The sequence below is a fragment of the Arachis hypogaea genome, chromosome 15 (genome assembly GCF_003086295.3).
Source record: "Arachis hypogaea cultivar Tifrunner chromosome 15, arahy.Tifrunner.gnm2.J5K5, whole genome shotgun sequence".
Taxonomy (NCBI): Eukaryota; Viridiplantae; Streptophyta; class Magnoliopsida; order Fabales; family Fabaceae; genus Arachis; species Arachis hypogaea.
Genome location: NC_092050.1, coordinates 71,414,506 through 71,431,472, shown reverse-complemented (window position 1 = coordinate 71,431,472; position 16,967 = coordinate 71,414,506). Strand labels below are relative to the sequence as shown.

Genomic DNA, 16,967 nt, shown 5'->3' with positions numbered 1-16,967 from the left:
TCAAGGTTGATGGTAGTGGTTTGAGATCGAGTTTAGGAGGTTCACCCTCTTCTTTAAGAGCTTTTAAGGTCTCCTTCATTTCATCTGGCATCTCTAAATCAGGTTGGGCATCATAAAAGATGTCGTCCAGCTCTTCTCCGAGTCTCTCAACCGTGTTCACCTCTTTCACCAGGGAATTGATGATATCAATGCTCATGCATTCTTCTGGGGTGTTTGGATGCTGCATAGCTTTGACGGCATTCAGCACGAATTCATCCTCATTGATTCTCAGGGTTACTTCCCCTTTTTGAACGTCAATGAGGGTCAGTCATGTAGTTAGGAAGGGTCTTCCTAAAATGAGGGATGCACTTTTTTTCTCGTCCATCTCCAACACCACAAAGTCTGTAGGGAAAGCAAATGGTCCAACCCTAACAATCATGTCTTCCACCACTCCTGATGGAAATTTGACAGAGCCATCAGCAAGCTGAAGGCATATGTGAGTTGACTTGACTTCTCGAGTCAAGCAAAGCTTCTTTATTAATTATACAGGCATCAAGTTAATGCTTGCTCTAAGATCACATAGGGCTGTCCTTGTGCAGGCATCCCCAAGAGTGCTTGGTATCATAAAGCTCCCAAGATCTTGAAGCTTCTTTGGTAAGCTCTTTTGGATTACTATACTACATTCTTCAGTGAGAAAGACTGTCTCTACCTCCCTCCAATCCTTCTTGTGACTTAATATGTCTTTCATGAACTTATCATAGGAGGGTATCTGTTCAAGAGCCTCTGCAAAAGGGATCTTGATTTCTAGTGTCTTAAGATAGTCTCCAAAGCCGGCAAACTATTTATCTTTTTCTGTTTGATGAAGTTTATGTGGAAATGGAATTTTAGTCCTGTACTCATCAACCTTAGTTGATTTAGGTTGAGTGCCTATAGTACTGGAAGAGGGGTTATTGACTTGCTTAGGAGGGGTGTTGTTAGCACTTGCATGTGTCTGATCACCCCTGCTTGGGCATTCAATGCCCTTGCTGTCCCCTTCCTGGCGTTCAACGCCAGAAGTACCCCCTTCTGGGTGTTGAACACCAATGGCATTCCTCCCTGGGCATTCAACACCTTCAGAGGTGCCTTGGACTGCCATCTGTTTGTCTTCTGTCAACTTTTCTTCCCCTTGTCTCTTGTTGTTCTGAGCTTGGGTACTAAAGGTCTTTCCACTTCTCAGTTGGATAGCCTGACACTCTTCCTTTATCTGTTCAGATGATTGCTATCTAACTTGACTCAGTTGTGTCTCTATATTCCTGTTGGAAGCTCGAGTTTCATGCACAGCCTCTTGCAATTCCAAAAACTATTGTGCAAGGGAGCGCATCTACTGAGTTAATGGGCCATTTTGTTCTAGAGGGTTAAATTCAGTAAATACTGCCTTGACCTCTCCTTCCATTGAAGTCTCACTAGCTGAGTACAGATGCTGATTGCTGGCAACTATCTCAATAAGCTCATGAGCTTCTTCAATCGTCTTCCTCATGTGTATAAAAGCACCAGCAGAGTGATCTAAAGACATTCTAGCCACGTCTACGAGCTCATAATAGAAGATGTCTAATTGCACCCATTTTGAAACATTTCAGTGGGACATTTCCGTAGCATCCTCCTATACCTCCCCTAAGCATTATGAAGAGATTCATTAACCTCTTGTCTGAAGCTTTGGATATCCAGTCTTAGTTGGGTGAGTTTCTTTACTGCAAAGGGAAAGAGTAGCAATTTGTAGGCATCTTGGTCTACTCTCTCATTACGTACTGTGTCAGCTATTTGCAAGAAATTTGTAATGAACTATGTGGGTTCTTCCTGTGGAAGTCCATGATAGTGACAATTTTGCTGCACCAGAGTAATCAGCTCACAGTTCAGGTCAAAATTGCTTGCTCTAATAGGGGGTTTACTGATACTTCTCCCATAGAAGTCAGGAGTGGGGCTGTATAGGACCCAAGGTTCTTCTGAACTGTTCATTCCCATTTGGGTCCATAATGAACTCTTCCTGTTTCTTTACAAACAGTCAAAAAACACAAATATGGGATTGTAAGTGTCTCTATATCAGAGTATAGAGCACTTTCAGTGAGGTGAAGATACGATTACTGGAGATAGAGGAAGAGATGGAATTCGAATTTTTAGAGAAAAAAAGAAAATTAAAATTAAAATTATTTTTCTTTTATTTTATTTATTTAATTGATTTTCGAAAATAACAAAGAACTTTAAAGTTAAGGCAACTAATTACTAAAAGGATTTGAAAATTAAATGTGATATTAAAAGTAGTTTTTGAAAATAAAAGAATGAAAAAGTCAACAAAGATTCAAATTTAAAAGAAAGTAAAGATTTGAAATGTAAAAGTTTTAAATTTAAAAAGATGATAAGATAGGTAAGTTTTAAAATTTGAAGAGAAAGATAAGATAAAAATTTAAAAAGATTAAGAATTTAAATTTTTAAATTTTAAAAGAAGATAGGATAGGAAGGATTTAAAGTAAGAAGATATGATAAAGATTTGAAAAAGACTTGCAAAGATAAGATTTGAAATTTGATTTTTGAAAAAGATTTGATTTTGAAATTTGAAATCTGAATTTTAAATTTTGATTTTGAAATTGAATTTTAAAATTTGAATTTAAAATAAGATAAGATAGGATTTTTGAAATTTAAAGAAAGATAAAGAATAAAAAAGATAAGATAACGATTTGAAAAAGATTTGAAAAGATAAGATTTGAAATTCAAAATTTAAACATTACTAACAAGAAAACACCAAACTTGAAATTTTTAAATCAAGATAAGAAAAGAAAGTAAGATTTTCGAAAATTTAAACAAAGAAAAAAGAAATATTTTTTGGATTTTCGAATTAAAAAAAAAAGAAAATATTAAGAGACACCAAACTTAATAAGATCAAATGACACTAATTTTCAAAAATTAAAGGAAAAACAACTAAAAGACACCAAACTTAAAATTTTTAAAATCAACCAAGGAAAATTACCAAGAATAATTCGAATATCAAGAAGGGAAAATAAGAACACTTTTGAAAATTTAGAGAAAAAGATGAAAACAGTGGGACACCAAACTTAACTAACACAAGACTAAAACAAAAAACAAAGATTACTAAAGAAAAGAAAAGGTTTTGAAAACTTTTTTGAAGAAGAATATAAAAGCACAATTAAAAGAGTAACTAAACCGTAAAAAGCACCTAATCTAAGCAACAAGATATTCCAGTAGTTTGTCAATCTCGAACAATCCTCGACAATGGCGCCAAAAGCTTGGTGCACGAAATTAAACTCCGCACAACTGAACCGGCAAGTGCACCGTATCGTCCAAGTAACACCTCAGGTGAGTGAGGGTCGAATCCCACGGAGATTGTCGGATTGAGCAAGCAATGACTACCCAGATTAATGTGAAAACAGTGATAAGGATTCAGTTAAGGCTTCAGAGATGCGTATTCTTTCCGGATTAACTTTTCTTACTGTCTACTTCAACAACGGATGATTCATTCAATGGCAGCCGTAAGTGATTAACTCATGTCCTCTCATCAAGTTAATCTCTTCTAAACTATAGCAGTCCACCATATCCGAGCAACTCATGTCATCTCATTAAGTTAACTCATGGCTTCCCACTATGGTCGAAGGTGAAGACCTAAGCAATCTACTCCCCTTTGCTATCCTACTCAAAATGCCACAGATAAGGTCGGATCTTCTGGTTTAGGAAATGCTACTTCTCTGACTCTAGCCTTAACGCTACAGAGACCTCAGTAACCCATGGTCAACGGAATTTTATGTCACTTATCCAAAGTTTCCCAGGTACGCTCTTGGAATCCGCAGTACACTCTCTAGCTGTGATTCAATGCTATCTGGGTCAGGACTCACACAGAACCCATGTAGAACAAGGACGAATGTCACAGTTCATCCTCAATTCATGAGATGAAGACCAAAAATGCACAAGAGAATGGAATCAAACGTGTATTGAAATAGAAACAGTAATATTATTAATCCATGAGAATCAGCAAAGCTCCTAACCTTAACTTAGGAGGTTTAGTTGCTCAAAGCTTATAGAAAGTAATAGTGAAACATGAAAAAGGGCAAAGATCCTTAATAGTGGTGATCTCTGTTCTATATATAATAACCTAATAACTGAGAAGTACAAAAAGTATGATAGACTAGACTATAGGTGCGAAAGTTCACTCTTAGGCCCACTTTGGTTGAGTGCGTGGGCTGAGATTGGTGTCCATCTAGAGGAATGGGCGGGGGTTGATCTATGCTGCCTTGTGCTCCTTGGTGGGCATTGAACGCCTCAAAAGGGGTGATTGGGCATTCAACGCTGGACTGAATCTCCTTGGGGGGTTGAACGCCAGAAAAGGGGATAGTTCATTGACATTCAACGCCCAATATGGGCAGGCTTCCTCGAAGGAAAGTATAGACCATTATATATTGATGGAATGCTCTGAAAATTAGCTTTCCAACACCGTTGAAAACGTATCATTTGGACCTCTGTAGCTCCAGAAATTCATGTTTGAATGTATGGAGGTCAGAATCTGACAACATCTGCTATGCTTTCCTTGCCTCTGAATCGGACTTTGCCAAAACTCCTCAATTTCAATCAGAAATTACCTGAAATCATCAGAAAACACAACTCAAAGTAGAATGTAAAAATGTGAATTTTGCACTAAAATCTGTGAAAATATAATGAGACTTAAACAAAACATAACTAAAACAATATGAAAATGATGCCAAAAAGCGTATAAAATATACGCTCTTTAGTGCGCGAAATTAGAACTCGCATAAATGAACCGGCAAGAGCTCCTAACCTTAACCAAGTGGTTTAGTTGCTCATAACTTACAGAGAAAATAGGATTTTGAAATGTGCGGAAGGAAGAAGATCCTAAACCTAAGTGATCTTTTCCTTTAAATACTAACCTAATAATAAATGTTAGAACTAAAAGATATTATTTGTAAATAAAAATTACAAAAAGAAAATAAAATACTAAGAAGTGCTAAATCCACTTAGAGGCCCAATTGAGTGTGACTCGGGTTGCTGCTGGCGTTTTACTTCAGAATTTGGACGTGAGATGCCAGAGAGAGGGAGTAACATTGCTGGCCTTGCTCCCTTGCTAAAGTGAAATGCCTAGTGGGCGTTCAATGCCTAGGGGGGTGCTGGCAGTATTTCCTTCTTTTGCTCCAGGCTCCTCTAAACTATTCCGAATTTCAGCTAAAACCATAAAAAAAAAAAGAAAAACTCAAAGTTGCATCCAAAGGTGATTTTGCACTAAAATCAAGTAAAAGTAAATAAAATCTAATTAAAAATAATATAAAAATAACTAGAACGAGGGTATAAGATGCTCACACATCTGTGGCTATCCCCTATCACCCTCACACAAGTGGCAAAGTGGAGGTCTCAAATAGAGAACTCAAGAGAATTCTAGAGAAGACTGTGGGAGCTTCAAGGAAAGATTGGTCCAAGAACTTGGAGGATGCTGATGGTGCAGAAAATGCATCAGCACAAACTACCAGTAAGTATATCGGGTCGCATCAAGTAGTAAAACTCACAAGAGTGAGGTTGATCCCACAGGGATTGATGGATCAAGCAATTTTAGTTGGGTGATGAGTCTAGTCAAGCTAATATTGAAAAGAGTTTGGTGAAATTGATTTAACAGAATATAAATGGCAAGAACTTAAATGCTGGAAACTAAAGGACAAAACTTAAATGGCATAAAATGTAAAGTACTAGAGAAATAAATGCTGAAGAGTAAATGACAAAAACTTAAATGGCGGGAAATATAAAGTGCTGAAGCTTAAAGAACCAGAAAATGTAAACAGACTGAATCTTAATTTGCAAGAAATGTAAAAGAGCAGAATCTTAAACTGCAAGAAAATAAAAGAGCAGAATCAAAATGGCGATGAAACTTAAATTGCATGAATTATAAAAGGAAATTGGGTGCTGGGAATTAAGAATGCCGCGAACAATTGCAATTAAAGTAAATTCAAAGTGATCTAAATTGAAGAAAATCAAAGAGAAATATTCATAAGGGATTGGAGATATCATAATCCATCATGAATCAAATGGGTCTCTACTTCCTTCTCAATCATATGAGTAGATCTATGGCGGATTGTAATTGATTGGATCTCAATTCCTTGGCAATCTAATCTCTCTCATCACAATCAATCTTGCCAATTCCTTGATGTAATTGTCATGAGAAGAAGTTAAGCACACTCTCTTATCCATAAGCCACACAAATCCTCAAGCCCTCAATTCCTCCTGAATAGTGTTGGACAAGAGGATTGTGAAGGATAGAGCTCCAATTTTAATGCAAGTGATTCCCCTTCCGAAGCTCGCACAAGCATTCAATTAAATCAAACCCCCTTTCGGAGTGAATGATTCATGATCAAAACAGAAATTATCCTATAGCTACACAAGCGGATTAAGAAGAAGAAGAATTTCATTGAGTCATTATGATTACAATAGAGCCCCTCCCCTTAATAAAGTGGGGGTTTAGTTCATCATTGCTCAATCAAAATAGAAAAGGAAAAGAAAGTATGTAAACTAAGGAAAAGTACAAAGAAAATCTTCCAAGGCTTCCCAATTAGGGTCCCCTGCTTCCAGCCTTTTTTTCTACATCAAAATCTTCTCTATTTATAAACTTTCTCAATCAATCTTCAAGTCTTGGATGTGGGCTTTGGCCTTTTTTGAAGCATGTTAAGAGTGGCTTTGAGTGAAGTTGACGTGGGCTTGAGCTAACCAACGTTCACAAGCTTGCATGGGTGCCACTGGAAATGAGCTCAGCATGGACGTTAGTCACTAACGTTGGTGACTACTAACGTTGGCCAACGTTCTCTTTAAACCAGTGAAGAACGTTTGAGGCAATGTTTATGGACCAACGTTTTTACCAACGTTGGCCTGGTCATGCGTACGCGTCGCTCACGCGTGCGCGTCGATGACCAGTTCTCCATGCAACTTTCTCAAAAACTATCGAAAACATTGGTGCCAACGTTTGTGGCAACGTTTGCACACCAACACTTTTATGGTCAGGAATATGCGTCGCGCACGCGCATGCGTCAAAGCTGGATTTTTGCCATTTTGCGCGTGCGCATTGCCCATGTGTACGCAAAACTTGCTGTTTTTCCACTTTCACGCATACGCGTCGTATCAAAATTTTCCAATCTCCAAAGTGAGCTTTTATCAAAGACGTTTGTGGTAACGTTGGTGAGCTAACTTTGGTCACCAACGTTGCCTTCTCTGCTTCTTTCTCACCCTTCCTCTGCTTCTCTTCACCTATCATCAACCAAATAAATGCATTAAAACCTTGCCATAATCACAAGATTTTGCACCATTCATAGCATCAAGTATATTCTTGCATAAATCTCATGAAAATACACATAATTAACCATGTTTGATTGAATCAAGATATGCATCAAATTCTCATCCAACTACTTACTTATTGCTCAAGAAAGTGCATGAAACCTAATGAAAACTAATGAAAAAGGCTTGTGAAACTAGCCTAAGATGCCTAGGCATCAAATGCTCTTTGCGAATTTAAAACTACATTCAAGACCCCCATTGGCATGTCTCCTTACCACCATTGGAGCTAGAGCATAGGGCTTATTGGGCAATCAAGTTTCTCAACTTTGATGCTAAAGCTATGGGCAAGAAGAGGTTGCTTCAACTCAATGAACTTGATGAGTTTAGAGTTGAGGCTTACGAAAAGATAAAGCTATACAAGGAGATGACCAAAATGTGGCATGACAAGAGGATTTCAACAAGAATCTTTGAGCTTGGGCAAAAAGTGCTTCTATTCAACTCAAGGCTCAAACTGTTTTCCCGAAAATATCAAGACGGTCCGGACCCTTCACTGTCATGAAGGTGTCCCTTTATGACCATATTGAAGTCATCAATGAGAGTTCTCAAGGAAAATTTACTATGAATAGTCAGAGATTGAAGCGCTATCTTGGAGGCAACGCTGATCATCAGAAATCTATTCAAAGCTTGACCTAAAGAGTTGATCGTCAAGCTAGTGGCATTAAAGAAGCACTTGTTGAGAGGCAACCTAATCATTAATATCCTCTGAATTATTGTTTTCATTAGCATTTTACTAGCTTTTCTATTACTTAAGATTCATGCATGCAAGTTGATTTAGAGATACACAAGATAGGGGTCCCTGGAGCACACACATTGGTCATGCATTCAATGCATCTAGGCTGCATCTAACATACCCCAAACAGAACCTAAAGGGGCCTCTATTTTGGTCATGCGTCCAACACATGGGGGTTGCGTCTAATGCACCCCAAACGGAACCCAAATGGTTCTCAATCTAGCCCATGCGTCTATCATAGGGCATGGTGTGTCTAACGCACCTAAACAGCACCAAAATGACCATCCATTTTGGCCATGCATCCAACACATGGGGCTATGTTCAATGCAACCAGACAACAAGTTTGGTGTTTGCTTCCATTGGCATATTCAACGTGCATGGGTGGTGCACGAAATCGTGATCGTTCATTCCTTGGTAACGGCGTCAAAAACTTTATACGCACGTTCATAATCTTAATTCTTTGTCACAACTTCGCACAACTAACCAGCAAGTGCACTGGGTCGTCCAAGTAATAAACCTTACGTGAGTAAGGGTCGATCCCACGGAGATTGTCGGCTTGAAGCAATCTATGGTCACCTTGTAAATCTCATTCAGGCGGATTTCAAATGGTTATGGTGAATTGATAATTAAAATATAATTAAAATATAAAATAGGATAGAAATACTTATGTAATTCATTGGTGAGAATTTCAGATAAGCGTATAGAGATGCTTTTGTTCCTCCTGAACCTCTGCTTCCTGCTGTCTTCATCCAATCATTCTTACTCCTTTCCATGGCAAGCTTTATGTAGGGCATCACCATTGTCAATGGCTACTTCCCGTCCTCTCAGTGAAAATGGTCCAAGATGCGCTGTCACCGCACGGCTAATCATCTGTCGGTTCTCGATCATACTGGAATAGGATTCAGTAATCCTTTTGCGTCTGTCACTACGCCCAGCACTCGCGAGTTTGAAGCTCGTCACAGCCATCCCTTCCCAGATCCTACTCGGAATACCACAGACAAGGTTTAGACTTTTCGGATCTCAAGAATGGCCGCCAATAATTCTAGCCTATACCACGAAGACTCTGATCGTAGATAAGGAGGCTAAGAGATATGCATTCAAGCTTGTTTGCATGTAGAACGGAAATGTTTGTCAGGCACACGTTCATAAGTGAGAATGATGATGAGCGTCACATAATCATCACATTCATCATGTTTTTGTGTGCGAATGAATATCTTAGAGAAGAAATAGGCTCGAATTGAATAGAAAAACAATAGTACTTTGCATTAATTCATGAGGAACAGCAGAGCTCCACACCTTAATCTATGGTGTGTAGAAACTCTACCGTTGAAAATACATAAGTGATAATGGTCCAGGCATGGCCGAGTGGCCAGCCTCCCAAAGAGGGTTCAATCATCAAAACATGATCAAAAGATGCTCAATACAATAGTAAAAAGTTCTATTTATACTAAACTAGTTACTAGGGTTACAGAAATAAGTAATTGATGCAGAAATCCACTTTCGTGCCCACTTGGTGTGTGCTTGGGCTGAGCGTTGAAGCTTTCACGTGTAGAGGTCTTCCTTGGAGTTAAACACCAGTTTGTAACCTGTTTCTGGCGTTTAACTCTGCTTTGCAAACTGTTTCTGGCGTTTAACTCCAGAATATGGCAGAAAGCTGGCGTTGAACGCCAGTTTAAGTCATCTAAACTCGGGCAAAGTATAGACTATTATATATTTCTGGAAAGCCCTGGATGTCTACTTTCCAACACAATTGAGAGAGCACCATTTGGACTCCTGTATCTCCAGAAAATTCACTTTGAGTGCAGGGAGGTCAGAATCTAACAGCATCTGCAGTCCTTCTTCAGCCTCTGAATCTGATTTTTGCTCAAGTCCCTCAATTTCAGCCAGAAAATACCTGAAATCACAGAAAAATACACAAACTCATACTAAAGTCTAGAAATATGATTTTTATTTAAAAACTAATAAAATATACTAAAAACTAATCAAATCATACTAAAAACTATGTAAAAACACTGCCAAAAAGCGTATAAATTATCTGCTCATCACAACACCAAACTTAAATTGTTTCTTGTCCCCAAGCAATTGAAAATCAAATAGGATAAAAAGAAGAGAATATACTATAAATTCCAAAATATCAATGAAACTTAGCTCTAATCAGATGAGCGGGACTAGTAGCTTTTTGCCTCTTGAATATTTTTGGCATTTCACTTTATCCATTGAAGTTCAGAATGATTGGCATCTATAGGAACTTAGATTTCAGAGAGTGTTATTGATTCTTTTAGTTCAGTATGTTGATTCTTGAACACAGCTACTTTATGAGTCTTGGCCGTGGCCCTAAGCACTTTGTTTTCCCGTATTACCACCGGATACGTAAATGCCACAGACACATAACTGGGTGAACCTTTTCAGATTGTGACTCAGCTTTGCTAAAGTCCCCAATTAGAGATGTCCAGGGTTCTTAAGCACACTCTATTTTTGCTTTGGACCTCGACTTTAACTGCTCAGTCTCAAGCTTTTGGCTTAACACCTTCACGCCACAAGCACATGGTTAGGGACAGCTTGGTTTAGCCGCTTAGGCCAGGATTTTATTCCATTGGGCCCTCCTATTCACTGATGCTCAAAGCCTTGGATCCTTTCTATTACCCTTGCCTTTTGGTTTAAATGGTTTTGATAAACCCCGATTTTGTGGTTTATCTTCTGCTTATTTTGGGGGATTTTATCAATATTTCTCACACTTATTCGCAAGAAATGCATGGTTTTGTGTTCACTTCCCAATATTGTTCCATGATGGAAAACATGCTTATTTTGCCTTAAAATTTCCATATTTTAATCCTCTTCTATTGCCATTTGATGCCGTGATGTATTTGTTGAGTAATTTCAGGAATTATAGGATAGGAATGACTTAGAAGAGAGGGAGAAAGCATGTACAAAAAGAGAGGAACATGAAGAAATGAAATCTTGGGAACAGCAGCATCGGCGTGCCCGCGCACTCCACGCGCACGCATGGATGGGATTGGCTGAAAGTGGCGCGCAAGGATGGACGCATCCACGCGGATCAAAAGATTCCTATCGACGCGCACGCGCACTTGGCGCGCACGCGTGGATCGCAAAAGCAATCGGCGCGCACGCACGCATGGCGCGCACGCGTGGGAAGCTGCACGTGACCTCATTAAAGGAAATCGTGCCTGGCGATTTCTGAGGCTCATCAGGCCCAATTTCAAGCTGTTTCTGCATGGAAAAGACCCAAGGATGCTAGGGGAAAGGGGGGATCAATCATTTTACACTAAGACATAATTTTAGTTAGTTTTTGGGGTTCTTTGTTTATTCTAGAGAGAGAAACCCTTGCTCCTCTCTAGATCTAGTCTTAATTTGATCTTCCCTTGTTAGATTGTGAATTGAATCTTGTTAATTACTAGTTTTAATTGTTCAATTTAAATTCTTTGTTACAATTTTGCTTATATCTTGTGATAGTTTATGAATTCTTGTCAATTGTCATTTTATACCCATTTCATGAATGTTGTGAATCTTGACTTGTTGATGTTGCATTGATGATTTCTATGCTTAATCTCGTTGTTTGGATGATTGTAAGTTGATAATTGTTAGTGGGTACTTGTAGATTTCAATTTAATTGCTATTTTGAACATGTCTTTTGGTAATTCTTACCAAGTGTTTAATGAATTGTTTACTTTGATTATGGAGTAGTCTTTCTCACTCTTGGCCTAGGTCAAGGGAATTGGGTAAACTTGAGTCATTGGGTCTAATGGATTTGATGATTTGGGAGCCCTTGGTGGTCAATTTGATACTCATTGACGCCAACCCACTACTAATCTAATTAGTAGGTAGGTTGGGACTTATGGGTTGATGTGATCAAGGCCATTTGACGTACTTCAAGTCTAGGAGTAGATATCACGTACTTAAGACTTTGAGGGTAGACTTAATGAGCTTGGTTCCTCATAATTATCAAGATATGGTTGTTAGACAAGGATGGTGACCCCAATTCCCATGCCTAGCCAAGAGTTGCTTTTATTATTCATATTTGAAAACCAATTTTCTCAATTCTTTGCTTTAGTTATAGTTACTTGCTTGGTTTATAATAGAATTAAGTGGAATGTTGCTTGTTCATTGGAATTGCTCATGTTTTGCTTAGTTAATTGAATTAGCTTGTTGTAATCTAAGATTACTTGCTTGTTAAGATTCCCATTTATTTTCATGCTCATAACTCACAACCCCGGATTTCTAACCAATGTTGAAGCACATGTTTGCCTATACCTTGTGAGACGACCCGAGGTTTGAATACTTCGGTTATTTCTATTGGGGTTGAACTTGTGACAACCAAATCCCTCTTCTAAATTTGACCCCCGAGGATTGTTGTTGGTAGATCTATACTTGCAACGCGGTTTTATTAGAGAAAAATCTTTACCAATACACCCTTGGGAGCCCGTCAGGTTACTGGCTTTTTGCTCTTGCCTTTTGGTTTAAAGAGCTCTTGGCTTTTTATGCTTGCTTTTTCTTTTTCTTTCTTTTATTTTTTTTCGCCAATTTTCTTTTCTTTTTTTTTGCAAGGTTTTATATTTACTGCTTTTTCTTGCTTCAAGAATCAATTTTATGATTTTTCAGATTATCAAATAACATTTCTCCTTTTTCATCATTCTTTCAAGAGCCAACATATTTAACATTCTTAAACAACAATATCAAAAGACATATGCACTGTTCAAGCATTCATTCAGGAAACAAAAAGTATTGTCACCACATCAAAATAATTAAACTAATTTCAAGGATGAATTCGAAATTCATGTACTTCTTGTTCTTTTGTTATTAAAGCATTTTTCATTTAAGAAAGGTGATGGATTCATAGGACATTCATAACTTTAAGGCATAGACAATGAAATACTAATGATCATGTAATAAGACACAAACATAAACATAAGGCATAGTAAACGAAAAACAGAGAAAAGACAAAGAGATTAAGGAACGGGTCCACCTTAGTGAGGGTGGCGTCTTCCTCTCCTTGAAGAACCAATGGTGCTCTTGAGCTCCCCTATGTGTCTTCCTTGTCTTTGTTGCTCCTATCCTTAGTTGCTCCAATAGTTGTGGGGAGGAAAATGTATCCCTTGAGGCATCTAAGGGATTTCTTGATGAGGGAATTCCTCATGCTCTTGTTGAGGTCCATGAGTGGGCTCTCTTGATGTGCAGTCAAATGCTCTACTACTGAGCTATGGACCCTTAAGATGAATCTCTCCATCTCCCATGACTCGGACGTGGAAGCTTTTGCCTTCCCTTTTCTCTTTCTAGAGGTTTCTCCGGCCTTAGGTGCCATAAATGGTTATAGAAAAACAAAAAGCAATGCTTTTACCACACCAAACTTAAAAGGTTTGCTCGTCCTCGAGCAAAAGAAGAAAGAGGGGGGTAGATGGGGATCCTGTGGGGTCTACAGATCTAGAGGGGTCAAGAACTTAACATCCCTGCTCCATTTAGGCATGCAAACGCCCTTAGAATGCATGTCTGGCGTTAAACACCAGCTTGCTGCTTGTTTCTGGCGTTTAACGCTAATTCCATGCTCTGTTCTGGCGTTAAACGCCAGTCTGGTGCTTGTTTCTGGCGTTTAACGCCAGCTTGATGCTTTTTTCTGGCGTTAAACGCCAGTTTGATGCTTCTTACTGGCATTTAAACGCCAGTAAGCTCTTCCTCCAAGGTGAGCTATTTTTTATGCTGTTTTTCATTTTGTTTTTAATTTTTCAGTAGCTTTTGTGACTTCACATGATCATCAACCTAAAGAAAACATAAAATAGCAATGGAAAATAAATAGATTAAATAACATTGGGTTGCCTCCCAACAAGCGCATCTTTAATGTCAATAGCTTGACAGAGAGCTCTCATGGAGCCTCACAGATGTTCAGAGCATTGTTGGGACCTCCTAACACCAAACTCAGAGTTTGGTTGTGGCCTCCCAACACCAAACTTAGAGTTTGACTGTGGGGGCTTTGGTTGACTCTGCAGTGAGAGAAGCTTTTCATGCTTCCTCTCCATGGTTACAGAAGGAGAACCTTGAGTTTTAAATACAAGGTAGTCCTCATTCAGTTGAAGGACCAACTCTCCGCTGTCCACATCAATCACAGCTTTTGCTGTGACTAGGAAGGGTCTTCCAAGAATGATGGATTCATCCTCATCCTTCCCAGTGTCTAGGATTATGAAATCAGTAAGGATGTAAAGGTCTTCAACCTTTACTAACACGTTCTCTACTAGTCCATAAGCCTATTTTCTTGAGTTGTCTGCCATCTCTAGTGAGATTCTTGCAGCTTGTACCTCATAGATTCCCAGTTTCTCTATTACAGAGAGTGGCATGAGGTTTATCCCTGACCCAAGGTCACACAGAGCCTTGTCAAAGGTCATGGTGCCTATGGTACAAGGTATGAAGGACTTTCCGGGATCCGGTTTCTTCTGAGGCAATGTCTGCCTTAGTTCATTGGTGAACAATGGGGGTTCATCCTCCCAAGTATTATTACCAAATAAACTGGCATTCAACTTCTTGATGGCTCCTAGATATTTAGCAACCTGCTCTTCAATGATGTCTTCATCCTCTTCAGAGGAAGAATAGTCATCAGAGCTCATGAATGGTAAAAGGAGATTCAATGAAATCTCTATGGTCTCTAGATGAGCCTCAGATTCCTTTGGTTCCTCAAAGGGAAACTCCTTATTGGTCAGTGAACGTCCCAGGAGGTCTTCCTTACTAGGATTCATGTCCTTCTCCTCCTCTCTGGGTTTGGCCACATCAAGTAAGGTTATGGCCTTGCACTCTCTTTTTGGATTCTCTTCTATATTGCTTGGGAGAGTACTAGGAGGAGTTTCAGTGACTCTTTTACTCAGCTAGCCCACTTGTGCCTCCAAATTTCTAATGGAGGACCTTGTTTTATTCATGAAACTTAGAGTGGCCTTAGATAGATCAGAGACTATATTTGCTAACTTAGATGGATTCTGCTCAGAATTCTCTGTCTGTTGCTGAGAGGATGATGGAAAAGGCTTGCTATTGCTAAACCTGTTTCTTCCACCATTATTAAAGCCTTGTTGAGGCTTTTGTTGATCCATCCATGAGAAATTTGGATGATTTCTCCATGAGGAATTATAGGTGTTTCCATAGGGTTCACCCATGTAATTCACCTCTGCTATTGCAGGGTTCTCAGGATCATAAGCTTCTTCCTCAGAAGATATTTCTTTAGTACTGTTGGATGCAGCTTGCAATCTATTCAGAATCTGAGAAATCATATTAACTTGCTGAGTCAATATTTTATTCTGAGCCAATATGGCATTCAGAGTATCAATTTCAAGAACTCCCTTCCTCTGAGGCATCCTATTACTCACAGGATTCCTTTCAGAAGTGTACATGAACTGGTTATTTGTAACCATGTCAATGAGTTCCTGAGCTTCTGCAGGCGTTTTCTTTAGGTAAATGGATCCACTTGCAGAATGGTCCTAAGACATCTTTGATAATTCAGACAGACCATCATAGAATATATCCAGGATGGTCCATTCTGAAAGCATGTCAGAAGGACACTTTTTGGTCAGTTGCTTGTATCTCTCCCAAGCTTCATAGAGGGATTCACCTTCTTTCTGTTTGAATGTTTGAACATCCACTCTAAGCTTGCTAAGCTTTTGAGGAGAAAAGAACTTAGCTAAGAAAGCCGTGACTAGCTTATCCCAAGAGTTCAAGCTATCTTTAGGTTGAGAGTCCAACCATATTCTAGCTCTGTCTCTTACAGCAAACGAGAAAAGCATAAGCCTGTAGACCTCGGGATCAACCCCTTTGGTCTTAACAGTATCACAGATTTGCAAGAATTCAGTTAGGAACTGAAAAGGATCTTCTGATGGAAATCCATGAAACTTGCAGTTCTATTGCATCAGAGAAACTAATTGAGGCTTTAGCTCAAAATTGTTTGCTCCAATGGCAGGGATTGAGATACTTCTTCCATGTAAATTGGAATTTGGTGCAGTAAAGTCACCAAGCATCTTCCTTGCATTGTTATTATTTTCGGCCATGTCTCATTCTTTTTTGAAAATTTCTGTCAGATTTTCTCCAGAGAGTTGTGCTTTAGCTTCCTTTAGCTTCCTCTTCATAGTCCTTTCAGGTTCAGGATCAGCTTTAACAAGAATGTTCTTATCCTTGTTCCTGCTCATATGAAAAAGAAGAGAACACAAAAGAAAATATGGAATCCTCTATGTCACAGTATAGAGATTCTTTATGTAAGTATAAGAAGAGAAGAATAGAAGAAGGAAAAGATAAAAATTTGAACACAAAGGAGAAGAGTGGGTTCGAATTTTTTAGTAGAAGAGAAGTGTTAGTAGATAAATAAATAAATAGAAGGGGATGAGAGAGGGAAGAATTCGAAAATTAAACAAAATAAAATAAAAATATTTTTGTTTTTAATTTAAAATTAAAGTTAAAATTCGAAAATAAACTAAAAATGAAATTAAATTAAATTAAATTAAAATTTAAAACAATTAGTTAATTAAAAAGGAATTTTGAAAAAGAGGTTAGTCATTTTCGAAAATTAGAGAGAGAGAATTAGTTAGGTAGTTTTGAAAAAGATAAGAATCAAACAAAAATATAAGATTAGTTGAAAAAGATTTGAAAATCAATTTTGAAAAGATAAGAAGTTAGAAAAGATTTTGAAATTGATTTTAAAACAGATGTGATTGAAATTTATTTTGAAAAAGATTTGAAAAAGAAATTTAAAAAGATTTGATTTTGAAAATTAAAGTTGATTACTTGACTAACAAGAAACAAAAAGATATGATTTTAAAATTTAAAGATTGAATCTTTCTTAATAGGCAAGTAACAAACTTTAAAATTTTTGAATCAATCACATTAATTGTTAGCATTAATTTCAAAAATATGAAAT

General features: G+C 38.1%; 1 non-coding gene across 1 annotated transcript; it reads left to right on the top strand.

Annotated features, from left to right (window-relative positions):
- Nucleotides 1–15,603: 15,603 nt before the first annotated feature.
- Nucleotides 15,604–15,711, top strand: LOC112752238 (small nucleolar RNA R71). The gene has a single exon (XR_003176686.1). It is a non-coding gene; the product is annotated as a small nucleolar RNA R71 (small nucleolar RNA).
- Nucleotides 15,712–16,967: the final 1,256 nt, after the last annotated feature.